Here is a 22,031-nt window from a genome sequence, read left to right on the forward strand (position 1 = left end):
CCACTCTTTGGCCCATTGGCCCATCTGATCATGATCTCATTCTACTTTGAGGTCACCTTCTTTGTTGTCCACTATACCTCCAATTTTGATGTTATGTGTAAACCTACTAACTACACCTACTATGGTCACATCCAAATCATTTATATAACTGATGAAAAACAGGGTACCCAGAACCGAATCTTGTAGCACACCATTGATCACAAGTGTCCAGTCTGAAAACCACCCTCCACCACTACTCTCTGTCTTTTATCTTCGAGCCAGTTCTATATCCAAATGATTAGCTCTCCTTCTATTCCATTTGATCCAATCTTGGTAACCCATCTACCATGAGGAACCTTGTTGAACACCTTGTGGAGTCTATATACATCACATCACATTCACCACTGTACCCTCATCAATCCTCTTTGTTACTTCTTCAAAAGCTCAATCAAGTTAGTGAGACATGATTTCCCACACACAAAGCTGACTATCCTTAATCAGTGTTTGCGTTTCCAAATACGTCTCAAGCCTGTTCCTCAGGATACCCTCCAACAACTGGTCCACCACCAATGTCAGACTCACATGTGGTTATTGATGATACAACTATCTCAGCAGGGGGACCAGCAATCACTTCCCTAACTCCCCACCTGAACAGTTCACCTGATCAGATCCTGGGGATTTATCCCCCTTTGTGCATTGTACAATGTCCAGCACCTCCTCCTCTGTAATGCAGACATTTTTTCAAGATGCCAGGTTTTACATCTTCCATATCCTCCTCCACAGCAAACACTGATGCAAAATACTCATTTAGTGTCTCCATTATCTGCTGTGATTCAACTCATAGGCAGCCTTGCTGATCTCTATCAGGCCTATTCTTATGATTCTTATGATTTTAAAATACTCAGGACTTGAGAGCTATGAGGATCCAGTCTGAAAGAGTTGTTGAGGCCTGGCACTAATTAGCCATGATCCTATAGAATTGTGGACTACATTTGAGGATTGAATGTCTTACTCATGCACCTATTTCCTATGTTTTTGTTTCTACAGGTATTCCCATTTATCTGGTAACCAGTGGTCATTTTCCCGTAATGGAGATCCTTATCCGATTTCATTTCTTTAGCAGGGTTTATGTGCTCAGGTTTAATTAAAAATGTGAGAATAAAGTCTGAAAATGATGCATTGAAAAAGACACTTACAATAATCACCCATACCTCTGTTTCCATATGTTGTTTCTCAATAAACAGGCCAAGGCATTAATGTCAACATCTCTCTCTAAGATGGGAGTTGCCCGTTGTGATGGTTAATGGCTGTCTTGCAGTAGTTCTTTGAGTTTGCTTCTAGTGCCATTGTTTCCGCATGTTCCCTGGAAATATCTCTCTATTCCTATCACCCAGAGAACAACCCAAGATAGAAATGGAAATGAAAATGTCATCATTGCTCATCATGCTTATCCATTCCTTTATCATCTTCAGCGCAAGTCTTGGATACCCTTCAGCTGGGAGGGTATATCCAGCAAACCGGGGGTATTTTCACGAGGTCAAATACTAATGAGCAAGAGGGTCTGGTCTGAAAGTATTGGGCGAGTTACATTTGAATAATCCGTTAGTGAGAAACCTGGGGTTCCAAACCTCATGAATGTGGTTGCTGACACACCCTCAGGGCAGTAATTCTGCATTTATGCTAGCCAACGCTGTGAGTTTTTGCTGTATTAGCTATTAGTTGTCGGGGTAGCAAAGATGCCTCAGGAAACACCCACCATAATATTTGCACCAGCTTCCTATGCTGTTATCTCTGCTCACTGCACCTCTATGCTTTCAGATATTAAAATGCCAATGGATAATTCAGAAAGTCTGGAACCAGATCTCTGTAACTGATTTGTCTCCTCCACCACTGCAGCTCCGTTCTCAATCTTTGTTGCTCGTTTCTAACCTCCCCATTCGCAGGAAAATGTATGTTTGTTTATTCAGCTGCAAGAGAAATCAATTTGCCCTTTGTTTAATCATTCGTGGGATGTGGGTGTCACTGGAAATGTGGTTGGGCATATTCAATTGGGACTTTCAAGAGGGCATTGGGATGATAATTCAGATATAAATAATGTGTAAGGCTATGGCGAAAAGACGTATAATTGGCACATTGTAGTGATGCTCATTTAATGAGCCAGTTTAGACACCATGAGCCAAATGGCTTCCTTCTGCACCATTATGTTTCTGTGATTCTGCAATTTAGCGAATTTTCTCTCTGCCATCTTACATTCACCGTATTGCTGCTACCTTCTAAACTTTCTATCACCCTCTCCCACTCTCACTGTTACCGACAACATCTTCACTCACTTGCTCTCACTTACCCCCGCCTCCAACACCATTTACACTGCCTCCACATTCAGGTCACCATGGCATCTTTTTTAACCTGCACCAGGGCAAGAAGAGACAAAAACAAGTGATGAGGGGCCTGAAATTTGGTTCTTCACCCCTTTGAGAAGATGGACTGTGACCCTATCCTCTCTGAGCAGCTGACTGTATGTGCCCAAGCTCCTGGACTGACATTGGAAGCTTCCCTTGACTTCTGTACCTGAATGGCTTGACAGAAAGGTGTCTTCCTTGACTGGACTGAGGATCTACCTCCCTTAGAATCTGAGGCATGGTCATTTGGTTAAAGCAATGTGATATGTTTGCAGCTGATACATGGCGCAAGTATGATATCAATGTAACACAGCGCCAAACAGCAACAAGTTCACCCACTTAACTGATGGCTGTGGACAAGCAAGACAAGCTTCCTGGCTTTCCTGTGTTAAAGGCAAGGCAAGATATAAGCCTTTTAGCACTGGTGATGTGCAAATAGGCAAGGCAAGGCAGGGACATTGTGAGGATTCACATGGACTCAAAGCAAGTGACATAGAGAGCAATGGCCCTAAGGTGCAGGCAAGTCCAATCTGTGAGCTGGGTGCTTGCCCAAGTGTGCCCAAGGTCCATGAAGCAACCCCTGCAATAGTAAGAGCCAGTGCTCACACCAGTGCAACATTCAGTGCAGAAGACTACTGTGATTGGATCCAAGATACGTCACAAAAGTGCAGTGAAGCTGCTACTAATCAAATAGCAACAACCACTGATGTAGGGTGTGTGCAGCTCCAGTTTATGGAGCACACTCTGAGACCGTGTTGCCGGATGTTCAGGATGAATGTCTGGAGGATTATAGGGGACCTAGAGTTGCCAGGTACCTAACCTGAGTTTCATATTAGGAGCTTATGGTGTCTAGTTTCTATCCAAGGGATGGTATAATGGGAACTTGCATATTACTGAGCCAAAATTATTGAATAATGAGCATTAGCTGTAGAGTTATGGAATCATACAGCACAGAAACAGGTCCTTCAGCCCAACTCATCCATGCTGACCGAGATATCCTAAATTGATCTAGTCCAATTTGCCAACATTTGGCCCATATCCCTCTAAACCCTTCCTATTCATGTACCCATCCAGGTGCCTTTTAAATGTATCCCCCTCCATAGACATAACACTCCCTACTTGAAAACGTTGCCTCTCAGGTTCCTTTTAAACTATTCCCCTCTCACTTATGCCCTCTGCATTTTGGACTCCCCTACCCTGGGAAAAAAACCTTGATTATTCACACCTTCTATGCCCCTTAATATCTGATTAACCACTATAAGGTCACCCCTTAGCCTTCAATGTTCCAGGGATTAAAAGCACCAGCCTTCCCAGCCTTTCCCTAAAGCTCAAATGCCCCAATCCTGGCAACATCTGTGTAAATCTTTCCTGCATGCTTTCAAGGTTAAAAACGTCTTTCCTATAGTAAGGGGACCAGAATTGAATGCAGTATTCTAAAAATGGCCTCACCGAAGTCCTGTATACCCGCAACATGAAGTTCCAACTCCTAAACTCATTGCGCTAACTGCTGAAGGCAAGCATGCCAAATGCTTTCTTCACCACCCTGTTCACCTGCAACTCTACTTTCAAAGAATTATGCACCTGCACTCCTCGGTCTCTTTGCTCAACAACACCACTCAGGGGCTTATCATTAATTGTATAAGTCTGCCCTGGTTTGCTTTACCAAAATGCAGCATCTCACATTTATCTAAATTAAACTCCATCTGTTACTCCTCGGCCCATGGGTCCATCTGATCAAGATCCCGTTGTCTTCTGAGATAACCTTCTTCACTGTCCACTACACCTCCAATTTTGGTGTCATCTGCAAACTTACTAACCATATTTCCTATATTCACATCCAAATCATTCCTATAAATGATGAAAAGCAGTAGATACAGCACTGATCTTTGTGGCATGTTGCTGGTCATAGGTCTCCAGTCCCAAAAACAACCTTCTACCACCACCTTCTGTCTCTTACCTTCAAGCCAATTTTGAATCCAGTTGGCTAGCTCCCCCTGAATTCTATACCATCTAACCTTGCTAACCAGTCTACCACGTGGAATGTTGTTGCATGCCTTGCTGAAAATGGACAATATCTACCGTTCTGCCTTCATCAATTTTTTTTTGTCACCTCTTCAAAAAGGTCTATCAAATTTGTGGGACACGGTTTCCTGTGCACAAAGCTATGTTGACTATCCCTAATCAGTCCTGCCATTCCAAATGCATGTAAATCCTATCCCTCAGAATCCCCTCCAGCAGCTAAGTTATCATTGACGTTAGACTCACTGATCTATAGTTCCCTCTGGCTTCTCCTTACTCCATTTCTTAAATAATGGCACCACATTAGCCACTCTCCAGTCTTCCAGTACCTCACCAATGGGTGTTGATGATGCAAATTCAATAGTGATAATCCTCATTAATAGGCCACTCATCATTCACTGGGGAGAATCTCATCTCAATGTCCAAATGTCCAAAATGTACAAAACGCTAATGCGGCCTCACTTGGAATATTACGTGTAGTTCTGATCGCCCCATTACAGGAAGGATGTGGAAGCATTGGAAAAGGTGCAGAAGAGATTTACCAGGACGTTGCCTGGTCTGGAGTGGAGGCCCTTTGAAGAAAGGCTGAGGGGCTTGGGTCTGTTCTCATTGGAGAGAAGGAGGCTAAGAGGGGATTTAATAGAGACATACAAGGTAATCAGAGGAGTAGATAGGGTGGACAGTGGGAGTCTTTTTCCGAGGTTGATGATGTCAGCTTGTATGAGGGGGCATAGCTACAAATTGAGGGGTGATAGATTTAAGACAGATGTCAGAGGCAGGTTCTTTACTCAGAAAGTGGTAAGGGCATGGAACGGCCTGCCTGCAAATGTAGTTAACTCAGCCACATTAGGGGCATTTAAACAGTCCTTGGATAAGCATATGGATGATGATGGGATAGTGTAGGGGGATGGGCTTAGATTAGCTCACAGGTCAGCGCAACATCAAGGGCCGAAGGGCCTGTTCTGCGCTGTATTGTTCTATGTTATAAGTTCCATGTTCCATTGTCTATATTCTATGCCCAAGACAAGGTTGGAAAATGGAACTTGTTGGTCTCAACATCAAGAATGTTCTCTTGAAAGGTCATCCAATATCTCACCCAGTTTCTGCAAATTACAATTTGTTTTATTTCAGACGTACTTGTTTTCCTTTGAAAATCAGACCTCGAGATATTGAGGTTGTCCATATTTGGCCATCTGGTAACTATGTCAGCATCTCAGGCTACCCTTCTAAGAAGCTTTTGCATTATTCATGTCTGTAATTGAAGTTGGTCACATTTATGTTGACCGAAATGCAATAGAATCAATTTTGAGAACGACTTCCACTTCAATGTCCATTCAGGCTATTTGTAGATCCTGTAGAATATCTGCATCCCAACAACTGCCCAATACATCTGAGGTGACATTTTTGGTCAGAGATAATGGGAACTGCAGATGCTGGAGAATCCAAGATAACAAAGTGTGAAGCTGGATGAACACAGCAGGCCAAGCAGCATCTCAAGAGCACAAAAGCTGACGTTTCGGGTCTAGACGCTTCATCAGCTCTCTGATGAAGGGTCTAGGCCCGAAATGTCAGCTTTTGTGCTCCTGAGATGCTGCTTGGCCTGCTGTGTTCCTCCAGCTTCACACTTTGTTATCTGACATTTTTGGTACCAGGTTTGTAGCAGATGTTGAAGTCGGACCCTGTCACTTTAATGGGAGTCATTATAGCGAAGGTGATGCACTGCTCAGGTTTGCACCAAGTCATCACCAATTGTTTGTAGCTCTCTGATGAAGGGTCTAGGCTCGAAACCTCAGCTTTTGTGCTCCTGAGATGCTGCTTGGCCTGCTGTGTTCATCCAGCCTCACATTTTATTATTTCCAATTGTTTGTAATTGGTTTATATGGTGAAAAGCTTATAGATACATAGAATGCCAGAGATTGAATAGGTCATTTGCCCCTTCAAGCCTGTTCCACCATTCAATATGATCATGCCTAATCATTCAATTCAGCATCCTGTTCTCGTTTCCTGCCCATACTCTTTGATCCTTTTTGTCTTAAAAACTCTCAACAGCTTTCTTAAAAGTCTCCACTGTCTTGGCCTCAAAAATGACTGGTGGCAGAGAACTCCACAGACTCACCACTCTATGGATGAACGTATTCCTTCTTGTCTCTGCCCTAAGAAGACTACACTTTATCCTAAGACTGTGGCCCCTGATTCTGGACTCCCTCATCATCGAGAACATCCTTCCTGCACCTACCCTAGCTAATTCTATTAAAATGTTGCAGATTTCTATGAAGTCATCCCACATTCTTCTAAATTCTAGTGAGCATAGATCTAATCGATCCAGTCTGTTTGCTGTACATTAGTCCTGCCATTCCAGGAATCAGAGTAATAAATTTCCTTTGCATTCCCTCAATAGACAGAACATCTTTAATATGTCATAAGGAGACCCCAAACTGCACACAATACTGCACATAAACCTGTGTACAGTTGCAGCAAGATAATCAACTCCTATACTTGAATCCAGGCAGATAGATGGAGAATCTTGTGATCTCAATGCCAAAGCAAGTGTTTCATGCTCCATTTTGGAGTAATTGGGCTGTGCTTGAAGGAAGCTTTTTGATCCTAATGTAATTGGTTTGTCATTTTGCGCGATGTATGCTCATCAACTTTCCAGATAGTGTTGACTTTTGGGATTGTCTATGTCCTTCAGTGCTACAGGGTGCAAGTTTCTGCTGACAACACATATTGGAGAAATCAAGCATATGTTGACTACCCTCCCACCACAACTATGGCACATCCTTCTTTTGGAGCACCCTCACTAATGATACTTCACCAGAAAACTTCAGAATATATGGTGCCAAGAAATTGAAGAACCCATGGTCTTATTTATCTTGTGAAATGGAAATTTGTCTTACAACTTTGGCCATTCCTCAGTCAGATTGATTTTGCAACCTAGCTCTATAGATCCCAAACAATGATCAGACATGCATTCATCTGGCAATTCTTGCTGTTGAAGAAAAGCCTTTTGTGGCAAGTTACCACCATCAGCAAATGAAAATTCCTATCAGGATCTTCTTTAGTTTTGCCCATTGCTACAAAATTGTCAGTATTCTATATTGCCCTGGACCAGACTAAACCCCCTGCAAATATATCAAAGAGATAGCCTAGACCCTAACTTTTATCTTAATCAAAGGCAAGTGTAAGGTGCTGTGTTCCAGATGTACATTGATTATTCACACTGTTTAACTTTAAGCAAAACGCACTTTATTCTTATCCCCAGTTAAAGTGCAAAAGAAAAAATAATTGGCAAAACTTTAAATTTCTTGAAAAATTAAGAGAATAATAGATTATTTAACAACTAAACAGCAACAGTCCCAATATAGTAACATCCCATAAGCATACCCTTGGCAAATTCAGTAAAATAGATTGTTTCAATGAAATTCTAGCAGCAAGAAGATAACACCAGATTTTAGCTATAACAAAGCCAGGAAAAACAGCTTTCACATCCCAATTCAAGACGCCAGCAACAATTACTGAAAACTAAAACAAAAAATCTTGTTTCTATGGGAGCATAACCTCGCTCATTCAGGCTCCTTTTATTGTTTCAACTTTAAAAACAAAACCATGGCCTCACAAGTTGTTTAGTTTATTGGCTTTGAGCAGACTGCTCATTACCTCTGTTTCAACCTCTCTTCATAGAAAGAAGGACAAAATATACCTCTTAAAGCCCATAGTAATATTACAATGTGCCTCCTGACATACTTTCTGTAATACCTTCCACATACTGCAGGAACAGATACTGGCTTATATATAAACCAAAAAGTAGTCCCCAGGAGCAATATTTTCTAAATGATGTTGTGATGATAGTGACTTATTGATATTCTTTAGCTAGGTTTCTTTTGTCCAAAGTCCATGTGGCTTGGAGAAGTATTTAGCTCCTACAAACTTGTGATTCATTTCCTCTAGAGTTAGAATCTTATGCTGGTTCTTTTTATTGAGAGGTTTAGATATTTCAGATCTAGGCATACTTGTTTTGAATGTCCACACTAGTGTGTATGCTAATACACACAACAAAAGATGCCAATACACCTATGTCATTCAATCACGCTTCAGCCTTTATTATATGTGAACATTGCACTTTCTGGGAGAGTTGGCTGATGAAATTGCAGCTTCTCTCAGGTGCAATACAGCCACACCATTACAATTTCTTGTGATATCACACTTGCCTGGGCATTTTTTTGTAAATCATGGATTGACTCAATATGACCATTCCTGATCTCTTCTGCTTTTATTGGCACCTTGGCGATCACTTGGATATTAAGAATTTTGAGACATGTATCCATTAATTATTCATCTATTGGTAGGTGGTGGGTTCCTTGAGCCTATCAATTAAAATAATTGTAGTTTCCACACTGAATTGCCGCAGCTGCTGTTTCTGATATATATAAATGACTTGGATAAAAATGTAGATGGGTGTATTAGTAAGTTTGCAGAGGATACAAGAATTGGAGGAGTTGTGGACAGCGTAGAAGGTTGTCAAAGGATACAGCAGAATATAGATTAGTTGCAGGTATGGGCGGAGAAATGGCAGATGGAGTGTAATCTGGCTAAGTATGAGGTGCTGAATTTTGGATGATCAGAGGTTAAGAAAAAATATACAGTTAATGGCAGACTCCGAACAGCATTGACGTAGAGAAGGATCTTGGGGTTCAAGTCCATACCTCCCTGAAAGTGGCTATGCAAGTAGATAGGGTGGTAGAGAAGGTGTATGGCATGCTTGCCTTTACTGGTGGGGTACAAGAGTTAAGATACCATGAATGAGCTTCATTAGACTTTAGTTAGGCCACACTTAGTGTATTGTGTTCAATACTGATTGCCACATTACAGGAAGGATGTGGAGGCTTTGGAGGGAGTGCAAAAGATGTTTAACAGGGTGTTGCCCGAATTAGAGGGTATGAATTATAAGGAGAGGCTAGAAAAACTCGGATTGTTTTCTCTTGAGCAGTGGACGTTAAGGGGAAACTTGATAAAAATCTACAACATTATGAGATGCATAGATAGAGTTGACGGCCAGAATCTTTTTCCCAGGTTGAAATGTCTAATACTAGGGGGCATGCATTTAAGGTAAGAGGGGGAAATCCCACAGGAGATGTGAGGGGTAAGTTTTACACAGAGAGTGGTAGGAGTCTGGAACACACTGCCAGGGGTGGTGGTGGAGGCAGATACTGTAGGGACATTTAAGGTACTTTTAGATAAGCACATGGATATGCAAGAAATGAAGGAATATGGACCAAGGGCAGGCAGAAGGGATTAGTCTCATTTGGCATCGTGCTCAGCACACCATCGTAGGCCAAAGGGCCTGTTCCTGTGCTGTAGTTCTACCTTCTATGTTCTAGTCTACATATGTTAGTGGACTGATGTATTAATGGAGATTAATGTGCTATGAAGGTCAAAGCCTAAAGATAGCCATTAGACATCCTTCTGCTGCAGATAAAGAAAGATTCTCTCTCACATTTAGTGCTGGAAGCCAAGTAAGCCAGTGAAATCATCATCAGAAGGGAAGCAGGGCCAAAGAATGTCAGCTAATTTGCTGAACCTGAAATCAAAATCAACTGCTTCACTATCAACATCTGTTTTACAATTATGATCTGACTTAACAATTACAATTCTCCACCATCTATTCTTCATGGAACCCAAAAACTGATTTATATATCATTTTAACCGTTATCTTCTTTACTCAACTCACATTTCTAATCATGTGAGCCACAGTTTATCATCCTTTCTTGCATTTAGTAGCTAATGAACATACCTGCAAGTTTTGAGAAGATTTGTAGCTCAGGTTGAGGTTCTGGATGTGAGTTTGCTCGCTGAGCTGGAAGGTTAGTTTTCAGGCATTGTCACTTTTTTTTATTTGAAAAAATATACTTTATTCATAAGATGTACGAAAAATAAAACATATTTATACACCTACCCAGTCATGCAAGCCGCTCTGGGTTACCCAGAGGGTACGTACACCAACTAAGGGGAAAAAAAAGAAGAAAAATACAAAGCAAAGAAAATACCCCAGCAGTCGTCACCCCGCACAGTCCCCGTTGGCCCCCTGACCAGTTGGGGAAGGCGCCAGCTGGACCCAGTTACTAGATAGGGCCCTTTTTTCCATTCTGGATGAGGGGTTTCATACGGTGGTCTTTCCCCACCGCGCCTCGGCAGTGGCTGCCCCAAGCTTTAGCGCGTCCCTCATCACGTAGTCCTGGACCTTGGAGTGCGCCAGTCTGCAACACTCGGTCGGGGTCAGTTCTTTCAGCTGGCAGACCAGCAAGTTGCGGGCAGACCAAAGAGCGTCTTTCACCGCATTGATGGTCGGTCTCGGTGTGCATCCCGGGAAACAGCCCATAGAATCCCGCGTCACGGAGCTGCTCGGGATGAACCACGACAAATACCACTGCATCCCCCTCCAGACCTCCTGCACATAGGCACACTCCAGAAGGAGGTGATCGACAGTCTCGTCCCCCCCGCAGCCACCTCGAGGGCAGCGTGAGGTGGCACAGAGATTCCGGGCATGTATAAAGGATCTCACTGGCAGAGCCCCTCTCACCGCCAGCCAAGCAATGTCCTTGTGCTTGTTTGAAAGTTCTGGCGATGAGGCATTCTGCCAAACGATTTTGGCAGTCTGCGTGGGGAACCACACGACAGGATCCACCCTCTCCTTTTCCCGAAGGGTCTCGAGGATACTACGTGCTGACCACTGCCTGATGGCCTTGTGGTCAAAGGTGTTTCCTTTCAAAAATTTCTCCACGAAAGACAGGTGGTACAGGATGGTCCAACTACTCGGAGCGTTCCATGGCAACGAGGCCAGGCCCATCATTCACAACACCGGGACAGGTAGAACCTCAGTAAGTAGTGACACTTGGTGTTTGCGTACTGAGGATCTACGCACAGCTTGATGCAGCCGCACACAAAGGTAGCCATCAGGGCGAGGGTGGCGTTCGGTACGCCCTTTCCCCCATTTTCCAGGTCTTTGTACATGGTGTCCCTGCGGATCCGGTCCATCCTCGACCCCCAAATGAAGTGGAAGATGGCCCGGGTGACCGCAGCGGCGCAGGTCCAGAGAATATGCCAGGCCTGCTCCACATACAACAGTACCGAAAGCCCCTCGCACCTGACAACCAGGTTCTTACCCGTGATGGAGAGGGACTGGAGCGTCCACCTGCCCAGCTTCTGCTTCAGTTTGGTGATACGCTCCTCCCAAGTCTTAGTGCACGCCCCAGCTCCACCAAACCAAACACCCAGCACCTTCAGGTAGTCTGTCCTGACAGTGAAGGGGATGAAGGAGCAGTCGTCCCAGTTCCCAAAGAACATGACCTCGCTCTTACCCCTATTGACTTTGGCACCCGAGGCCAGTTCAAACTGGCCGCAGATGTCCAACAGCCTACTCGCCGACCGACGATCGGTGCAGAAGATGGCGACATCGTCCATGTACAGGGAGGTCTTGACCTGAAGGCCTCCGCTGCCTGAGATAGTCACGCCCTTCAGGCTCATGTCCTTCCTGATGGATGCGGCGAAGGGCTCCACACAGCACACAAACAAGGCAGGAGAGAGCGGGCAGCCCTGCCTGACTCCAGATCTGACGGGAAAACTGTCCGATTCCCACCGGTTGATCAAGACTGCGCTAACGATGTTGGTGTAGAGCAGCTGGATCCAATTGCGGATGCCCTCCCCGAATCCCTATTTGGAGAGGACGTCCCTCATGTAAGCATGAGAGACCCTGTCGAAGGCCTTCTCCTGGTCCAGGCTGACGAGGCAGGTGTCCACCCGCCTGTCCTGTACGTAGGCGATCGTTTCCCTGATGAGCGCGAGGCTCTCAGCAATCTTCCTGCCCGGCACAGCACAGGTTTGGTCAGGGTGAATCACCGACTCCAGGACAGACCTGACCAGGTTGGCTATGACCTTGGCCAGGATTTTGTAGTCCACGTTCAAAAGTGAAATGGGACGCCAATTCTTAATTTCTTCCCTCTCCCCCTTCCTCTTGTAAATGAGGGTGATGATGCCCTTCCTCATGAACTTGCACATTTCCCCTGCCCGAAGCACACTATCGCACACCTCCAGCAGGTCCTGGCCGACCAGGTCCCACAGAGCGGAATACAGCTCAACCGGTATGCCATCGCTCCCGGGAGTCCTATTCCTCTCCAAGGACTTGAGGGCTCTGGTCAGCTCGTCCAGGGATATCGGCCGGTCCAGCCACTCCCTCGTGCCATCGTTGAAGACCTCCGTGATAGACGACAGGAACGACTTGGAGGCCGTGCTGTCCATGGGCATCGTGTCGTACAGTCCGGCATAGAAGTATCTGCTGATCCTCAAAATGTCAGGCCGAGACAACGTCACCGAGCCATCGTCCTCCTTCAGCCGGCTAAGCACAGAGCTCTCTTTGTGCACCTTCTGAAAGAAGAAAAGCGAGCACGTCCTGTCCTGCTCCACTGAGCGGACCCTGGACCGGAAGATTATCCGGGAGGCCTCCGCGGCGAAGATCAAGGCTTGCTGGCCACTCACCTCGCGGAGGTCCTCCGTGACATCGACCCCCATCAACTGCAGAAGGAGCAGGTTCTGCACTTTTTTCTGGAGTCGCGACAGCTTTCCCCGCCTCTCTCTTGCCTTCTGAACACCCTTGAGGACAAAGAACCTCTTGATGTTCTCCTTCACCGTCTCCCACCAGTCGCCCGGAGACTCAAAGAGGGGTTTCACGGTTCTCCAACCGGCGTACTCCCTCTTCAGCTCCTCGACATTCTCTGGGGTCAACAGAGTCGTGTTGAGCTTCCACGTCCCCTTGCCGGCTGGCTGGTCGTCCTGTAAGTGACAGTCGGCCAGCAGGAGGCAGTGGTCAGAGAAGAACACCGGCTCGATGCCGGTGGACCTGACCGAGAACGTCCGTGACACAAACAGCAAGTCTATCCTTGAGCGGATAGACCCGTCTGGCCGCGACCAGGTGTACCTCTGCTGCGCTCCGTCTGCAGGGGTGCTGAAGATGTCGAGCAGCTTGGCATCCTTCGCCGTGCCCATCAGGAATCTGGATGTGACGGCCAGTTGACTCCCCCCACCCGCTGTCCCCACGCCGGATCTTGCATCTGCATCGATGATGCAGTTGAAGTCTCCGCCTAGGATGACCGGCCTGGACGTAGCCAGCAGGGGTGGAAGCCGCTGCAGGACGGCCAACCGCTCACTCCGTACCGCTGGGGCGTACACATTGATCAGCCTCAGGGGAGCGTTCCTATAGGTGATGTCAGCCACTAGGAGGCGCCCCCCCACCACCTCCTGAACTTGAGAGATGGTGAAGTTGTGCCCCCGCAGCAGAATAGCCAGGCCTGAGGAGCGACAGTCGTTACCCCCCGATCAGATCGAAGGCCCACAGGTCCAGGCGCCGGACCATTTCCCGTACCTGCTGAGGTGCGGTATCCCGCACTCCTGCAAAAACAGGAGGTCCGCCTCGATGGTGGTCAGGTAGGCCAACGTGGATACACATCTTGTGGTGGACCTGACACTGCGCACATTAATGCTCGCAACTCGTACCCCCATTGTGGGCAGTGACCGCAGTACCCTCCCCAAGTCCAAGGTCCAGCCCCTCCATCTGTCCGTTCATGCCCATTGCCCGGGCTAACTGCTGGACGCTCTCCAGGCTCAGGAAACCGTCCATGCTGCCTTCCGGGTGGCATCCCCCTGTCAGGCGTGCGGAGGCAGGAGGGTCCGGCTCCGGGTCAGGCTGGGGACGCGCTGTTTCCTCCTTCCCGCTTGGAAGTTCCGGGGGACCCTCCAGTGCTCCAGCGGCACTTGACTGGGTGTCGGAGGGAGCCTCAGGACGCCTCCCATCACCTGGAAGCGGGGTGCTGCTTTCCTTCTCCCTTGAGATCTTTAACTTCTGCTTCGGGTGGGCCCTCTCCGAATCCCCCTCGTCAGAGGAGCTCTTATGGCCCCCCTGTAGCTGCTTCTTCCTGTCTGACGGTTGCGGTTCCTGGGCCCATCGACGCACCTTCCTCCTCGCTTTCCGGACTGTTGTCCACTCCCCTGGGTCACCTGTCGCCGCCTCCATCGACTCCTGGTTGTCGGGGGGGAATCGGAGCCTGCAGGGGTGCTTTGCTGGCCTCGGGCCCATCCTGCGGGGCTGGGCCCTCCTGCATGGCCTGGCCCTCCTGCACATTAGTGGGGTCCTTGCTGGGCCCTGGTGCCTTCCTCTCCTCCGGGGTGGCTGGCCCCGCATTGCCCCTGCCGGCGACTTGGGCGTAGGTGGTCCCCCGCCGCGGGCATGCCCTATAGAGGTGGCCCGCTTCCCCGCAAAGGTTGCAGCTTTTCTCTTGTGGGCAATCCTTTGCAAGGCGTCCCTCCTCCCTGCAGATGGTGGCTTTGCAGTCGGCCGCCACGTGACCTGACCCACCACAGGCATGGCAGACTTTAGGTTGCCCTGCATAGGTCAAGTAGCCCCTGCTCCCGCCGATCGCGAAGCTGGACGGTGGGTGTACGACATTCCCATCCGCGCCCATCCTCAGCGTCACCCTGACCTGCCTCTTACTCGTCCAGATGCCAAAGGGGTCCATGATGTCAGTTAGGTCCCCTTCCATCTTCACGTACCTTCCGAGGAAGGTCAGGACATCAACTGCTGGCACATGCGGGTTGTACATATGTGCAGTCACCATACGGCTCCTCTGCGCTGGCATCACAAACAGCGGGACAGCGGTCAATACAGAGAGGTGGCCCTCACCTCCTTTCTCCTTGAAAACCTCCAGGAAGCGCTCGCAAAGCTTGGCACTCCTGAAGGTTACATCGTAAAAACCTCCTCCGGGGAAATCCTGCAGGCAGTAAATGTCCGTAGCAGCGAACCCACAACAGTCCAACAGGACCCTCTTCACGAAGAAGGTGCGGTCCACAGGTGCACCTTCATCCACCTTCTTTACAGAAACACGGATGGTGTTCCGGACCCCCTGACCTGGGGCACGAGCACTTGCCGCAGCCATCGTTGCAGGTTGGCTGCTCCCCTGAACCAGCGTTAGGCCGAAGCCAGCATTAAGATCCACTGGTCGCAAGGGTGGACAGCCAACCCGACGTCCTCCTTTCACCTCCAAGACAGCACTCTCCTCCTCTCAGTCCACAAGAGAGTGGGTCTTTATTTTGTTCCAGATGTAAGCTGGTTCACTGAGCTTGCCAGTTTGTTCCCAGATGCTTTGTCACCATTCTAGGTAACATCAACAGTGAACCTCCAACGAAGCGCTGGTGTTATGTCCCGCTTTCTATTTATCTGGTTAGGTTTCCTTGGGTTGGTGATGTCACTTCCTGTTCTTTTCCTCAGGGGATGGTAGATTGGCTCCAAATCCATGTGTTTGTTGATGGAGTTCTGGTTGGAATGCCATGCTTCTCGGAATTCTCGTGCGTGTCTCTGTTTGGCTTGTCCTAGGATGGATGTGTTGTCCCAATCAAAGTGGTGTCCTTCCTCATCTGTATGTAAGGATACGAGTGATAGTGGGTCATGTCGTTTTGTGGCTAGTTGATGTTCATGTATCCTGGTGGCTAGCTTTCTGCCTGTTTGTCCAATGTAGTGTTTGTCACAGTTCTTGCAAGGTATTTTGTCGATGACGTGAGTCATCTGTGACAAACAGTGACAAACACTACATTGGACAAACAGGCAGAAAGATAGCCACCAGGATACATGAACATCAACTAGACACAAAACAACATGACCCACTATCACTCGTATCCTTACATACAGATGAGGGAGGACACCACTTTGATTGGGACAACATATCCATCCTCGGACAAGCCAAACAGAGACACGCATGAGAATTCCTCAAAGCATGGCATTCCAACTGGAACTCCATCAACAAACACATTGATTTGGAGCCAATCTACCATCCCCTGAGAAAAAGAACAGGAAATGACATCACCAACCCAAGGAAACCTAACCAGATAAATAGAAAGCAGGACATAACACCAGCGCTTCGTCGGAGGCTCACTGATGATGTTACCTAGAATGGTGACGAAACGTCTGAAAACTAACCTTCCAGCTCAGCGAGCAAACTCACATCCAAATGAACATACCCTTTCTTTAACTCAAGGAAGCTTGGGTAATCTGACTCCTTTCAAAACATCAGAACATCTGGATTGGTGAAAGGTTCCCTCAAGAGAAGTGATCCTTTTCAAATTAATCTTGAGGAACAAATGAAAGATGGGTTGAATGAAGACGGAACCAATTCATCTCTCTGGGAGCATAACTACAAAGGGATATCATATTTGGGATTATTAATAATTTGGGAATTTGGCTCAGGAATTGATCATAATAGTGATCCCATTATTCTTTTGCATTACCCACCTGAACCGATCTTGGAATGTAGTCCAGCTTTATAAGAATGTGATAGAATTTACCGCACAGTTTCCTTGCTGTCTAAGCACTATCTGTTGTGCCATTTGTGCTGGCTGCTCAGCTGGTTTGTGATGCTGAGTGAAGCCAACAGTTTGGGTTCAATTCCTGTATGAGTTGAACTGATGAAGAAGGTCTCAACTTTGTATCTCACCTGAGCTGATGATCCTCAGGTTACACTCACTACCAGTTATCTCTCTCTATCCAATAAGGGAGTGAAGCTGTGGTAATGTTACCATTTATAATAGTGTAATGCTTGCTGAAATAACTGCACAGACGTCAGTGTTCCATCACCAAATCATGCTTTATTTACAAGTGCACAGTACTTGGGCTGTGGCCAGCCAGCTCACAATCAATCCCACAACTGAGGAGATTCTAACCTCCAGGTTATATTGGTCAACCAAGGCTTTCCTGATTGGGATTGTTAGCCTCGGACAATCAAGTACCTCATAGTCAATGAGGTCCACCTGGCTCCAATCACTACACCTCTCCTGACTAAGTCCCAGGATGCAAGTCTGGTCTTTCACTTGTAACTTCTTGCCAGCATCTTCATCTTGAAAATTTTGAATAACCCTGTTGGAGTTAGGCCAGTATCTGGTGGTGACCTTCACTAGGGACAATCACCTTTGCTCTCTCTAAGTAATATACCATCCTCTATGGCGATCTGGTCTCACTGGGTCCAAAATGGTTTCAATCCAGATTGTGATGGCCCTTCTGTTTTCCCCATTACCACTAGCTGTTTTAGTCTTATGAGGACAAGATCTTTGTGTCCACGGTCAGATATTCTCTGTGACTGGAAGGGTGTCCAGGAAGTTTAAAACCAAAATAGAATCTTGCAGGGGAGGTGCTACTGGTGGCATATCCGCTACTGGGAGGCAGCTCAAGGCACATGCATTACCCACTTGGCTTCCTGGATCGTGTTCTAACTAGTACGCATTGAGAATAAGAGCCCATTACAGAATTCTACTGGAACCTACAGGCAGCACTGGGGTTTGTGATCTGTTACTATGACAAATTCGCATCTGTAAAGATAGTGGTGGAACTTTCTCACACCACAGACAACCACTAAACTGTTTTTCTCTATCTGGGCATATTTGTATTCAGTATCAGGCAAAATCCGGGAAGCATACGCTATGGGGCATTCTTCTCCAATGGGCCACTAGTGAGCCAATACTACCCTGATACCCTACAGGGGGCTATCGCATGTTAGCACTTCCTCTCGCTTTGGATCGTAGTGCACCAACACCTTAAATGCGATATTTGTTTTTTCACTTCCCGAAGGCTGCTTCTTGGCTACATGACCATTTCCCAGGCTGACTTTTTTCGAAAGAAGGTGTAAGGGTGTGAAGATGGAGGCCGGGTTACCTATGAATTTTATGTAATAATTCCCCAGCACAAGGAAAGTCCTAAGCTCCGATACAGACATGGGAGCCAGGGCTCCTTTGATCGCCCTCACTTTCTCTTCCAGTGGGTGTAATCTGGTTTTGTCTCCTCTGTATCGCAGTAGGTCACTTGGGATGCCTGGAACATACAGTTTTCCCATTTAAGGTGTATGTCCAACTGGGAGAAATGTTTAAGCACTATGCCCAAGCTCCCCAAGTGCTCTTTATTGGTCTCCCCTATTATTAGTACATCACCCAGATAAACTGCAACCCTCGGTAGCCCTAGAAAACTGTTCTCCATGGACCACTGGAAAAGGTTGCAGCCTGATGATAACCCAAATGGCAGTCTGTACATTGATATAATCTCTTATGGAGTATTAATTATAGCGTACTTCTCAGGCACCTCATCCAATTTGCATCCTGGGACTTAGTCGGGAGAGGTGTAGTGATTGGTGTGGCTCATGTCCAACTTCGTAAAGAACAACACTCCCCACCAACTTTGCATACAGGTCCTCTATGTGAGGGATTCAGTATATTTCCAGGTCCGAAAAGTGGCTTACCATTTGCTTAAAATCCGCACTAAGGTGTTCTGAGCTATTAGGCTTCACAATCGGTACGACCGGGGCTACCCACTCTGCAAACCGCGGCTGGTGTGATGATTCCATCAATCTCCAGTCTCCTGATTTCTGCCTTTACTTTTGCACACAAGGCAAATTGCACTCGGCAGGTCTTGCAAAATCTCAGAATCGCAGCCTGGTCACACATGTCAAGTGGCTATGGGCCCTTTGATAGTCCCAATCTCTTCTTGAAAATCTCGTGGTATTTCACTGGGACCTCACTGAGGCAGTCTCTTTCCAATCAAAAAATGTTGAGCCAATCTCAGTGAATTTTTCTCAACCAATTCTGCCTCAATAGGCTTGAGCCTGAGCCTTTTACTACCAACAGTGGTAAATGCACCAACTGCTTCCTACAGGAGACTGGAGCCACAATCATACCTTTAATTTGCAAATGGATTCCCCAGTGTACGTTCTCTGTCTGGCTATAGTGCTGTGAAAGCTTCAAGGCTGGAGTCCCAAGTGAGCCTTGTTAAAGATAGACTCTGCAGCCAGATGCAGCATTGCCAGTGTTGACCCTCCAGGGGAACTGGGTGACCATTAACCAAACGTTAATTTAAATCAGTTCCAACTGGGATGTCTTTAAGGAAGTTAATTGTTCCAACCAACATGCAGAGGGACTTCCCAGGGTATGCACTCTCCTCGATACCAGATTATGAGTTTTCTTACTCACGCCAGGCCTTGTAGGACACCTTTGCTGTCTCAAGTCCGCACATCAACAGCAACTACAGTGGCTTTCCGGCCCAGATCCTCATGAACTGTTCAAACACTTGGACGAGGCTCGGATTTTTTATGGGGTTCTGCTGTGGGTTGGCCCGGGGTCCCTCTGCTCAGGAGATGCGCTGCATGAGGCTCTGTGATTGCTTACATTCAAGTGGTGCTCCCCAAGCTCATTTGGAGAGATGAGGGAGTCCACTTCCATTGGGATGCCCTGTAGAACTACAGGGCATTCCAATGGAAGTAGACACCCTCATCTGTCCAAAGGAACTTGGGGGAACACCATTTGAGTACAGACAATTGCAAGGCCAGCTGCAGTGCCTGTTTGAATTCTATTTCAATTTTAGCCAATAAGTACTTCTGCATGGTTACATCATTAATCCTACCTACCAAATGGTCTCTCAGCACGGCAGTCATCTCAACCACATTAAAAATCCTGAAATGGATTCCCCCCATTCTCTAAAGGCTGAATAAAACTGTCAGCATCTCAGGATTAGTGGTGGTTTGGGGTCATAATATTCCTTAACCAGCTCTGTCAACTCTTGGAAAGTTTCAGTGTCTGTTGCCTCTGAGAAAGTAAAGCCCCTTTTAACCAAGAATGCTGCAGGTCTGTAAGCATTCAGAAGGATTACTCGTTTTTCATCTGCCACAATGTCATTTGCCTCCACATCAGTCCCAGCCTTCAACAGCAGGATCAAATGAGTCAAGCTTTTCAAATAGATGCATGATGCCAGAAATGCTTACACCAACTCCAGGATGACAGTTGCAAGCAAATATTCTTCAAGCATATCCTGTTTTCTCCCGTCACCATGAAATAACTGCACAGAGGCCAGTATCCCGTCACCAAGTCACAATTTATTTATTTGTACATAAAACACTGGTTGTCGCCAGCCAGCTCGGAGTCAGTCCGCAACTGAGAAAATTCTAGTCTCCCTGTTTATATTGATCAGCCAGGGCTTACTTGATTGGCCCAGTTAACAACACCAAACAAGAACCTCATAGTCAATGAGGTCTAACTGGTTCTAATCACTGTACTCTCAAATACTATTGTCTGGCTACATATATTACATGTAAACTAGGAGTAGAGGTAGGTCATTCAACACTTTGAGCCTCATCCACCATTCAATATGACCATGGCCAATCCGCTATCTCAATGTCATATTCCCACTTTCTCCATAGGCACCTGGATGCCTTTAAAATCTAAACTTATCCATCTCTTTCCTAAATATACTCAGTGACTTGGCTTCCAAAGCTTTCCATGATAGAGAATTCCACACATTCACTTATATTTCAGTGAAATGTTTCCACATCTCAATCTGAAATAGCCTACCCCTTGCCCTGAAACTGTGGCCACTGGCTCTAGACTACCCAACCAGGGAAAACAATCTCCCTGCATCTCGTCTGTCGAGCCCTGTTAGAATTTTGTACGTTTTGATCAAACTCCCTTGCAATCTTCTGAACTCTCAGAGTCAAGATCCAGTCGGGTCCAGTTGAATCAAACCCTTCTCATAGGGCAGTATTGTCAATCCTGCTAGGAGCCTCGGGAAACTCTGTTGTAATTTGTCTACGGCAAGTATAGCCTTTTATCGGTAGGGAGACCAAAACTGCCCACAATACTCCTGGTGTGGTCTCACCAAGACCATATATAAAAGCAATAATGACATTCCTACTTCCTAGTTGCTTGCTGCATTGTGATCAACTTTCATTGACTTGTTTGGGAGGACACACAAATCTCCAAATACATCAATTAATTTTTAGTCTTTTTGTTTTACATAGAAGTGTATGACTTCACATTTAGTCATGCTGTACTGCATCTGCTGTGTTGTATTCGGTTCCCAAATCCAGGTCATTATGGGAGCCAGACACTGATGCTCGTGATACCGGCCGTTGGGGGAGAAAAAAAAAGACCCACTTACTCCTACTGTTTCCTATCAACCGATTCTTGATCAATGTCAATACATTACCGGCCTCAGCCCCGAGAACATTGCATCTCAAAATCACCCACAGGTTCTCTCAACAGCAAGAATTTTGCCTGTCAATTCTGTGAGACAGCCTACAGACGTGGCAAGTTTTCTGGAAAGCATAAGAGATTATTGTACCGGAGGAAGATGTAAAGTTTAGTGTCTATCACAAATTACGTCACATGAAGCAGCCAAGCTGCACACGTTTCCCGGACAGAGGTGAACCATCAGATCAGCTGTTAAAGCGTTTTGAAGAAGGAGCGAAATTAAAGTCATACACTCATTGGATCGGTTCCAAAAGACATACATTTCAAAATCACATTTGTTAACAGTTCAAGTTACCAGTCAAAATAATACTACTACTTTTAGTAAATGTTTTCATTTCCTGTCACGGACTGAGGTGGCTCAAAGTGGTGTTGACAACTCAATTTCTTACATACCGTGAATCTTATCATGAATTATCTGCTTATGTTACACGGGCTGCCCCAGGGCTTTGAACAAAGGGAAAGATGTTGTACCTGAGATAAGAGGTGAAACAATTTTTCTTTGTAAAAGCATTGTAAGCAAACCTGCGTCTGAATATC

The sequence above is a fragment of the Stegostoma tigrinum genome, chromosome 4 (genome assembly GCF_030684315.1).
Source record: "Stegostoma tigrinum isolate sSteTig4 chromosome 4, sSteTig4.hap1, whole genome shotgun sequence".
Lineage (NCBI taxonomy): Eukaryota > Metazoa > Chordata > Chondrichthyes > Orectolobiformes > Stegostomatidae > Stegostoma > Stegostoma tigrinum.